The following is a 10,865-nucleotide window of genomic DNA, read 5'->3' on the forward strand; positions in this document are numbered from 1 at the left end:
GCTGCCTCTGATTGAGAACCAATCTAGGCAACCATAGACATAAAGACACCTAGACTAGAAAAAAACAATAAACATACAAAAAACCCTAGACAATCCAAAAACTACATAAACATCTCTTGCACACTCTGACCTCACCAAAATAATAAAGAAAACAAAGACAACTAAGGTCAGGGCGTGGCATTTAAAATAAAGTGGTGGTCCTAACTGACCTAAAACAGGGCAGTTATACGAGGATTAAATGTCAGGAATTGTGTAAAACTGAGTTTAATAAATGTATTTGGCTCAGGTGTACGTAAACTTCCCACTTCAACTGTATATATATATCAAGGGTGGGAAACTGCATTCTGGGAGCAGTTGGCTGCTGTCTGTGAGCCTGTTTTCCAGACCCAGATTAAGACCATTCCTGGATTAAATAGTCAATGAGATGCATTATGTTTTCAGCAAGGGCATGAAGTTTGGGATGTTTACAGTCTGTGTGCTGGTTTCCCAGACCCAGATTAAGACCATTCCTGGATTAAATAGTCAATGAGATGCATTATGTTGTCAGCAAGGGCATGAAGTTTGGGATGTTTACAGTCTGTGAGCTGGTTTCCCAGACCCAGATTAAGACCATTCCTGGATTAAATAGTCAATGAGATGCATTATGTTTTCAGCAAGTGCATGAGGTTTGGGATGTTTACAGTCTGTGTGCTGGTTTCCCAGACCCAGATTAAGACCATTCCTGGGTTAAAAAAGTGTTATTTAAACCAGGAATAGTTGTATAATCTGTGCCCGGGGAAACCAGCTCAGAGACTAACTCTCCACGACATGTTACACCATGCTCATGTTCTCGGATTAAAAAGGGTTTGTTTTGTTGTCCCGGAATAGCTTTATTATCTGAGTCACTATCTCTTCCCAGACGGACAGACTCCAATGTTACATTATCTACACAGACAGACAGACAGACAGACAGACAGACAGACAGACAGACAGACAGACAGACAGACAGACAGACAGACAGTAATGCTATATTATCTAAACAGACAGAAAGACAGACAGACAGACAGACAGACAGTAATGCTATATTATCTAAACAGACAGAAAGACAGACAGACAGACAGACAGACAGACAGACAGACAGACAGACAGTAATGCTATATTATCTAAACAGACAGAAAGACAGACAGACAGACAGACAGACTAATGTTATATTATCTAAATATACAGACGGACGGCTGGCTGGCTGGCTGGCTGGCTGGCTGGCTGGCTGCCTGGCTGGCTGGCTGGCTGGCTGGCTGGCTGCCTGGCTGGCTGCCTGTCTGGCTGGCTGGCTGGCTGTCTGGCTGGCTGCCTGACTGGCTGGCTGGCTGGCTGCCTGGCTGGCTGCCTGGCTGCCTGACTGGCTGGCTGGCTGCCTGGCTGCCTGGCTGGCTGGCTGCCTGGCTGCCTGGCTGGCTGGCTGCCTGGCTGCCTGGCTGGCTGGCTGGCTGTAATGTTAAATCATCTAAATCAGGGCTGGGCAGGTAACCTCGTGGTTAGAGGGTTGGGTTTGAATACCTGATCCGACAAGGTGAAAACATGTCAATGGGCTCTTGAGCAAGGCACTTTAAACCTAAATGGAAATCTTTAAAAAATAAAATAAAAATAAATGTTTTATCTCATCTAAATCTACCAGACATTCCATTGATGTCTCACCCACTGATTTACAAAGCAGTGTAAAATGATACCGTTGAACCAGATGGGAGTTATACATTATACATTTACAACAAAGACTCTTTATTCCAACTCATCAGAAATACCAGCTACCAGGAAATGACACGAAAGCTGTAGAATGTCTAGGCATGACTCTGTACTCGACTTATATGAATGCAGCTTGTGTTCTCTTAATAATAAAGACAATGTACTCTCTCTAATACCCCATAAACACGTGGTTATTTTCCATTCACATCATATTAAAACAAAGTAACACACACACACACCAAACAAACCAGAGGCCTTATAGTAAGAAAACAATCAGAAGACACTGATGAAGCTTTGTTACGGGCAGAGAGAAAACGAAGAGCAAAACAGGAGCCTAAACTGTAAAAATGTTAAAGAACCCTCTCCTCTCCTCTCCTCTCCTCTCCTCTCCTCTCCTCTCCTCTCCTCTCCTCTCCTCTCCTCTCCTATCTCCTCTCCTCTCCTCTCCTCTCCTCTCTCCTCTCCTCTCCTCTCCTATTCTCTTCTCTTGTCACCGACTTCTTGGCACAGACAAGTACTGTGCCGGCATCCCAGATGGCACCCTATTCCCTATACAGTGCACTACTAATGACCAGAGCCTTATGGGAGACCTTTGGTCCCTGGTCAAATGTATTGCACTACACAGGGAACAGTGTGCCATTTGGGACAGAGCCAGAGAGAGACAGGCCCTAACTGTTGCTGCATGCACTCTGACAGTATCTGCTCATAAAGCCCTGTCAACACCCAGCAGCACAGCACGGAAGAGACACACACAGGAGGAGACACACACACTTAGACACACACACACACACACACACACACACTCACACACACACACACACACACACACACACACACACACACACACACACACACACAGGAGGAGACACACACACAGTTAGACACACACACACTTAGACACATACACACACACACACACACACACACACACACACACACACGCATAGGAGAAACCCAGTGACCTGACAGACTTGCCCTACCTCACCTCTCTCTCTCTCTCCCTCCCTCCCTCCCTCCCTCCCTCCCTCCCTCCCTCCCTCCCTCCCTTTCCTCCTCCTGTCCTCTCCCCATCCTTCCACCCTATCCTCCCTCTCTCCCACCCTCCCTCCTCTCCTCACCTCACCCTATCCTCCCTCCCTCGTCTCCTCTCCTCTCCCCATCCTTCCTCCCTCCCTTTCCTCCTCCTGTCCTTTCCCAATCCTCCCACTCTATCCTCCCTCTCTCCCACCCTCCCTCCTCTCCTCACCTCACCTCACCCTATCCTCCCTCCCTCCTCTCCTCTCCTCTCCCCATCCTTCCTCCCACCCTCTCCTCCTCCTCTCCTCTCTCCATCCTCCCTCCCTCTCCTCCTCCTGTCTTCTCCTCTCCCCATCCTCCCACCCTCTCCTCTCCACCTCTTCTCCTCTCCCCATCCTCCCTCCCCTTTCTTCTCCCCTCCCTCCACCCCTACCTCGACCCACACTGTAATCATCTCCCTCTCCTCTCCCTTTACTTCTCCCCTCTAACCCCGCCATCACCCCACAGTAACACACACCTTACATAAACCCTCCCTCTCCTCCTGCCCTCTTCCTCTCCTCCCCCTCTTCTCTTTCTGAGGCAGGCTGTGCTGCCAGTGCTGACAAGCCACTTCCTCTCACTGAGGTAAACACCTGGGCAATGAACTCACTGAGGTAAACACCTGGGCAATGAACTCACTGAGGTAAACACCTGGGCAATGAACTCACTGAGGTAAAGACCTGGACAATGAACTCACTGCTAAATAAAAACACTGCTAGACCCAGCAGGCAGGCAACACACACGCATGCGCGCACACACACACACACACACACACACACACACACACACACACACACACACACACACACACACACACACACACACACACACACACACACACACACACACACACACACACATACACACATGCATACACACACATGCATATACACACACACAGACACAAACACATACACATGCCTGAGGTGTGGTGAGTTGTGGTAACGTGGGATAAGGTGGTAAAGGTGATGTGGGGTGAAGTGTGGTGGGGTGAGGTGGGGTGAGGTGTGGTGGGATGAGGTGGGGTGGGGTGAGGTGTGGTGGGATGAGGTGGGATGGGGTGAGGTGAGGTATGGTGGGTGAGGTGTGGTGTGGTGGGATGAGGTGGGGAGGGGTGAGGTGAGGTATGGTGGGGTGAGGTGTGGTGGGATGGGGTAAGGTATGGTGAGGTGAGGTGAGGTATGGTGAGTGAGGTGTGGTGTGGTGGGATGAGGTGGGGTGAGGTGAGGTGAGGTGGGGTGAGATGTGGTGAGATGTGGTGGGGTGAGGTGAGGTGTGGTGGGGTGAGGTGGGATGGGGTGAGGTGAGGTATGGTGGGTGAGGTGTGGTGTGGTGGGATGAGGTGGGGAGGGGTGAGGTGAGGTATGGTGGGGTGAGGTATGGTGGGATGGGGTAAGGTATGGTGAGGTGAGGTGAGGTATGGTGGGGTGAGGTGAGGTATGGTGGGGTGAGGTAAGGTAAGGTATGATGGGGTGAGGTGTGGTGGGATAAGGTGTGGTGGGGTGAGGTAAGGTATAGTGGGGTGAGGTAAGGTATGGTGGGGTGAGGTAAGGTATGGTGGGGTGAGGTATGGTGGGGTGAGGTAAGGTATAGTGGGGTGAGGTGAGGTATGGTGTGGTGGGATGAGGTAAGGTATGGTGGGGTGAGGTGAGGTATGGTGGGGTGAGGTGAGGTATGGTGGAGTGAGGTAAGGTAAGGTGGGGTGAGGTAAGGTATGGTGGGATGAGGTAAGGTATGGTGGGGTGAGGTGAGGTATGGTGGGGTGAGGTAAGGTATGGTGAGGTGAGGTATGGTGGGGTGAGGTGAGGTAAGGTGGGGTGAGGTAAGGTATGGTGGGGTGAGGTGAGGTAAGATATGGTGGGGTGAGGTGAGGTATGGTGGGGTAAGGTAAGGTATGGTGGGGTGAGGTAAGGTATGGTGGGGTGAGGTAAGGTATGGTGGGGTGAGGTAAGGTATGGTGGGGTGAGGTGAGGTAAGGTATGGTGGGGTGAGGTGAGGTAAGGTATGGTGGGGTGAGGTGAGGTATGGTGGGGTGAGGTAAGGTATGGTGGGGTGAGGTAAGGTATGGTGGGGTGAGGTAAGGTATGGTGGGGTGAGGTAAGGTATGGTGGGGTGAGGTAAGGTATGGTGGGGTGAGGTAAGGTATGGTGGGGTGAGGTGAGGTGGGGTGAGATGTGGTGGGTTGAGGTGTGGTGGGATGAGGTGGGGTGGGGTGAGGTGAGGTATGGTGGGTGAGTTGTGGTGTGGTGGGGTGGGTGAGATGTGGTGGGGTGAGGTGTGGTGTGGTGGGATGAGGTGGGGTGGGGTGAGGTGAGGTAGGGTGGGGTGAGGTGAGGTGGGGTGAGATGTGGTGAGATGTGGTGGGGTGAGGTGTGGTGGGATGAGGTGGGGTGGGGTGAGGTGAGGTGAGGTATGGTGAGTGAGGTGTGGTGTGGTGGGATGAGGTGGGGTGGGTTGAGATGTGGTGAGATGTGGTAGGGTGAGGTGAGGTATGGAGGGGTGAGGTAAGGTATAGTGGGGTGAGGTGAGGTATGGTGTGGTGGGATGAGGTAAGGTATGGTGGGGTGAGGTGAGGTATGGTGGGGTGAGTTGAGGTATGGTGGGGTGAGGTAAGGCAAGGTGGGGTGAGGTAAGGTATGGTGGGATGAGGTAAGGTATGGGGTGGTGAGGTGAGGTAAGGTATGGTGGGGTGAGGTAAGGTATGGTGGGGTGAGGTAAGGTACGGTGGGGTGAGGTGAGGTATGGTGGGGTGAGGTATGGTGGGGTGAGGTATGGTGTGGTGGGGTGAGGTAAGGTATGGTGGGGTGAGGTGAGGTATGGTATAGTGGGGTGAGGTGAGGTATGGTGTGGTGGGATGAGGTAAGGTATGGTGGGGTGAGGTGAGGTATGGTGGGGTGAGGTGAGGTATGGTGGAGTGGGGTAAGATAAGGTGGGGTGAGGTAAGGTATGGTGGGGTGAGGTATGGTGGGGTGAGGTGAGGTAAGGTGGGGTGAGGTAAGGTATGGTGGGGTGAGGTGAGGTAAGGTATGGTGGGGTGAGGTGAGGTAAGGTATGGTTGGGTGAGGTGAGGTATGGTGGGGTAAGGTAAGGTATGGTGGGGTGAGGTAAGGTATGGTGGGGTGAGGTAAGGTATGGTGGGGTGAGGTGAGGTATGGTGGGGTGAGGTAAGGTAAGGTGGGGTGAGGTAAGGTATGGTGGGGTGAGGTAAGGTATGGTGGGGTGAGGTGAGGTATGGTGGGGTGATGTAAGGTAAGGTGGGGTGAGGTAAGGTATGGTGGGGTGAGGTAAGGTATGGTGGGGTGAGGTGAGGTGGGGTGAGATGTGGTGGGTTGAGGTGTGGTGGGATGAGGTAGGGTGGGGTGGGGTGAGGTATGGTGGGTGAGGTGTGGTGTGGTGGGGTGGGTGAGATGTGGTGGGGTGAGGTGTGGTGTGGTGGGATGAGGTGGGGTGGGGTGAGGTGAGGTAGGGTGGGGTGAGGTGAGGTGAGGTGAGATGTGGTGAGATGTGGTGGGGTGAGGTGTGGTGGGATGAGGTGGGGTGGGGTGAGGTGAGGTGAGGTATGGTGAGTGAAGTGTGGTATGGTGGGATGAGGTGAGGTGGGGTGAGATGTGGTGAGATGTGGTAGGGTGAGGTGAGGCATGGACGGGTGAGGTAAGGTATAGTGGGGTGAGGTGAGGTATGGTGGGTTGAGGTATGGTGGGGTGAGGTGAGGTAAGGTGGGGTGAGGTAAGGTATGGTGGGGTGAGGTGAGGTAAGGTATGATGGGGTGAGGTGAGGTAAGGTATGGTGGGGTGAGGTAAGGTATGGTGGGGTGAGGTAAGGTGTGGTGGGGTGAGGTATGGTGGGGTGAGGTGAGGTATGGTGGGGTGAGGTAAGGTATGGTGGGGTGAGGTAAGGTGTGGTGGGGTGAGGTATGGTGGGGTGAGGTGAGGTAAGGTATGGTGGGGTGAGGTGAGATGAGGTAAGACATGGTGGGGTGAGGTATGGTGGGGTGAGGTAAAGTAAGGTATGGTGGGGTGAGGTATGGTGGGGTGAGGTAAGGTAAGGTATGGTGGGGTGAGGTAAGGTATGGTGGGGTGAGGTGAGGTATGGTGGGGTGAGGTGGGGTGAGGTGAGGTATGGTGGGGTGAGGAAAGGTAAGGTATGATGGGGTAAGTTGTGGTGGTGTGAGGTTTGGTGGGGTGAGGTGTGGTGAGGTAAGGTAAGGTGTGGTGAGGTGAGGTATGGTGGGGTGAGGTGAGGTAGGGTGAGGTAAGGTATGGTGGGGTGAGGTGAGGTGAGGTTAGGTAGGGTGAGGTATTGTGTTGTAAGGTGGTCAGTACGATGGTGTAGGGTTGAAGGACGGGGTCAGTAGGTTGGTATAGGGTTGTAGGTTGGGGTCAGTAGGTTGGTATTGGGTTGAAGGACGGGGTCAGTAGGTTGGTATAAGGTTGAAGAACGGGGTCAGTAGGTTGGTATAGGGTTGTAGGGTGGGGTCAGTAGGTTGGTATAGGGTTGAAGGACGGGGCCAGTAGGTTGGTATAGGGTTGAAGGACAGGGTCAGTAGGTTGGTATAGGGTTGAAGGACAGGGTCAGTAGGTTGGTATAAGGTTGAAGGACGGGGTCAGTAGGTTGGTATAGGGTTGAAGGACGGGGTCAGTAGGTTGGTATAGGGTTGTAGGATGGGGTCAGTAGGTTGGTATAGGGTTGAATGACGGGGTCAGTAGGTTGGTATAAGGTTGAAGAACGGGGTCAGTAGGTTGGTATAGGGTTGAAGGACGGGGTCAGTAGGTTGGTATAGGGTTGAAGGATGGGGTCAGTAGGTTGGTATAGGGTTGTAGGTGGGGTCAGTAGGTTGGTATAGGGTTGAAGGACGGGGTCAGTAGGTTGGTATAAGGTTGAAGGACGGGGTCAGTAGGTTGGTATAGGGTTGAGGGACGGGGTCAGTAGGTTGGTATAAGGTTGAAGAACGGGGTCAGTAGGTTGGTATAGGGTTGAAGGACGGGGTCAGTAGGTTGGTATAAGGTTGAAGAACGGGGTCAGCAGGTTGGTATAGGGTTGTAGGGTGGGGTCAGTAGGTTGGTATAGGGTTGAAGGACGGGGTCAGTAGGTTGGTATAGGGTTGTAGGGTGGGGTCAGTAGGTTGGTATAGGGTTGTAGGGTGGGGTCAGTAGGTTGGTATAGGGTTGTAGGGTGGGGTCAGTAGGTTGGTATAAGGTTGAAGAACGGGGTCAGTAGGTTGGTATATGGTTGAAGGACGGGGTCAGTAGGTTGGTATAAGGTTGAAGGACAGGGTCAGTAGGTTGGTATAGGGTTGTAGGGTGGGGTCAGGGGGGACGGTGTAAGGGTCACTCAGGTCACTTTCATTTTTTATACAGACATGAGAGGTAAAAACCTGTTTTTTTAATCATCTCAGCAAAGTCTGAGCCTGTGCTGATCCAGGACCAGTTTAATCTTTTAGATTGTAGTGAATGGATGAGGGATTCAGCACTCCTACTCTGAGTTATGAATAGAAGCCCTGAACAGTTTTCAGTATCCCTGACCTAAAACAGACAATATAACTTAAATCATTCAGTCAGTCAGCCAGTCAGTCAGGCAGTCAGCCAGGCAGTCAGCCAGTCAGTCAAGCAGTCAGGAAATCAGGCAGTCAGGCAGCCAGCCAGTCAGCCAGGCAGTCAATCAGGTAGTCAGCCAGTCAAGTAGTCAGTCAGGCAGTCAGCCAGGTAGTCAGTCAGGCAGTCAGCCAGGTAGTCAGTCAGTCAGTCAGCCAGGCAGTCAATCAGGCAGTCAGCCAGTCAGCCAGTCAGTCAGTCAGCCAGTCAATCAGTCAGTCAGCCAGGCAGTAAGTAAGTCAGTCAGTCAGTCAGTCAGGCACCATATCGGAGTTAATTGATTAAGCTTGGGCTACATATGGAACTGTATGTCTGTCTGGTTTAATGACAGGAAGCGCTGACAATGAAGAATCTGACGAATTCTAATTTTTAATTGCCAATGAAAAACTCCATATTTATGGTGGTCCCTCTGTCTGTCTGGATGAATGGGGAAATGGATTGAGCTAGTTAAGCATATTCCTTATCACAATGAGAAATAGTGCTTTAACTCGACTAAAGCCCTTTGGAGTTTGCTTTAATACTATTGGATAGATCTGTGTTTTTTTTTTTTTAGTTCAAACAATAGAATTGAACAGGAAAATGTAATTATTAAATTATTCAACAGTGCCAAAGGTAATATTTTTCATAGTACTTTCGCTGTACTTTCTACTGCAAAAAATGTGTCAAACGCTGAGGTTTTAAAAATGACACGTCTTCTTCTTGAGGAACCATTTTCTCTCTTTTTTGATTAACCTTCAGTCTTGAGAGCCCAGCAAAAAAAAAAAAATGTTTTTATCTGACTATCATTTCTTGTTTTCAGGACAACCAGGGCCACAGGTAGAACACAAAACAACGTGACATTAACAGTTGTTCATTCATGAGCTTTTATTGACAAATGGCAATCAATTAAACAAATGTCAGCCAAGCAAGAACCTGATTATAATGAATTTACAGTGGGGGCAAAAAAAAGTATTTAGTCAGCCACCAATTGTGCAAGTTCTCCCACGTAAAAAGATGAGAGAGGCCTGTAATTTTCATCATAGGTACACTTCAACTATGACAGACAAAAGGAGAAAAAAAAATCCAGAAAATCACATTTTTTATGAATTTATTTGCAAATTATGGTGGAAAATAAGTATTTGCCATTAATACATGTAACGAGTGGAGGACAGAGGAGCCTCTTAAAGATAAAGTTACAGGTCTGTGAGCCAGAAATCTTGCTTGTTTGTAGGTGACCAAATACTTATGTTCCACCATTATTTTGAAATAAATTCATAAAAAATCCTACAATGTGTTTTTCTCATTTTTCTCATTTTGTCTGTCATAGTTGAAGTGTACCTATGATGAAAATTACAGGCCTCTCTCATCTTTTTAAGTGGGAGAACTTGCACAATTGGTGGCTGACTAAATACTTTTTTGCCCCACTGTAAATGAATGCTGTAAGTATATACATACATTTGTTTCATACAATGTTTAACAGGAGTTAGAAGTCCAAAACACACCGGTAGTCCTGGTGGGACTCACTGGTCCTGGTGGGACTCCTGGTCCTGGTGGGACTCACTGGGTTTTAATAGGACTTCCTCATGGTATTAAAAAACCTTTTTAAGTCTGATTCATTTTTCAGAATTATACAAAATATTTTTTTAAGTTCAGTAAAATAAAAATATATCACAAATAATTGTTCCTGAGGCCTCAGAGTCTAGCAACTCCTTGTGTCGGGCCGGGCGCCTCCAGGCTGGTTTTCCTCTGACACATTGGTGCACCTGGCTTCCGGGGTTATGAAGCGCGGTTCGGCGGGTCATTTTTCGGGGAGGACGCATGACTCGACCTTCGCCTCTCCCGAGCCCGTTGGGGAGATGAAGCGATGAGACAAGATCGTAATTGGATATCGCGAAACTGGGGAGAAAAGGTAGGTAAAGAAAAAACATATAATTATATAATTTGTTCCTGGAGATATGTCCTGCTGCAGATGCTATGGAATTTATATCTTATTGATCTCTTACCAAGTGAAACAAATCACTAGAATACTGCAAAAGATGCATCTGCAAGTCTAGCTACAGTCATTCTACCACTGTGTTTAAAGCAGTTTAAAGCAGAAAACCCTAATCCCTTTGACTAGCAAGTCCACAAATGATGTGTATTGTTGTGATTCTAAATGTTGAGTTATGTATACAGTATATTCCCATGTAGGTCCCACAACTATCCTTTGGGTTAGTGAGCAACATTACCATGGTTATGGACACTGTCATTGACCTGTAACCCTTCTCTAACGGACATGGTCAGAGTTGGATCAAGGGGTATGTAATTATACTGTCCGCACGGACAGTCATGGCCGAAATTAACGGCTGTTTTGGGCATGTGAGACCTTTATTCATGTAATCTGCAGGAGCGAGAGAACAAGGAGGAGAGAGGGAGAGAGGGAGAGGGAGAGGGAGAGAGAGAGAGAGAGAGAGAGAGAGAGAGAGAGAGAGAGAGAGAGAGAGAGAGAGAGAGAGAGAGAGAGAGAGAGAGAGAGAGAGA

General features: G+C 49.5%; 1 long non-coding RNA gene across 2 annotated transcripts in view; it reads right to left on the reverse strand.

Moving 5' to 3' along the window:
* Positions 1-9,215: 9,215 nt before the first annotated feature.
* LOC118937335 (uncharacterized) overlaps positions 9,216-10,865 on the reverse strand; it is a 169,932-nt gene continuing 168,282 nt past the window's right edge. For both annotated transcript variants that reach the window (XR_016491713.1, XR_016491712.1), the window contains one exon: positions 9,216-10,241. This is a non-coding gene — a long non-coding RNA (uncharacterized LOC118937335). The remainder of the gene's footprint in view (positions 10,242-10,865) is intronic.

The sequence above is a fragment of the Oncorhynchus mykiss genome, chromosome 3 (assembly GCF_057628025.1).
Source record: "Oncorhynchus mykiss isolate SJ-2025 chromosome 3, ASM5762802v1, whole genome shotgun sequence".
Taxonomy (NCBI): domain Eukaryota; kingdom Metazoa; phylum Chordata; class Actinopteri; order Salmoniformes; family Salmonidae; genus Oncorhynchus; species Oncorhynchus mykiss.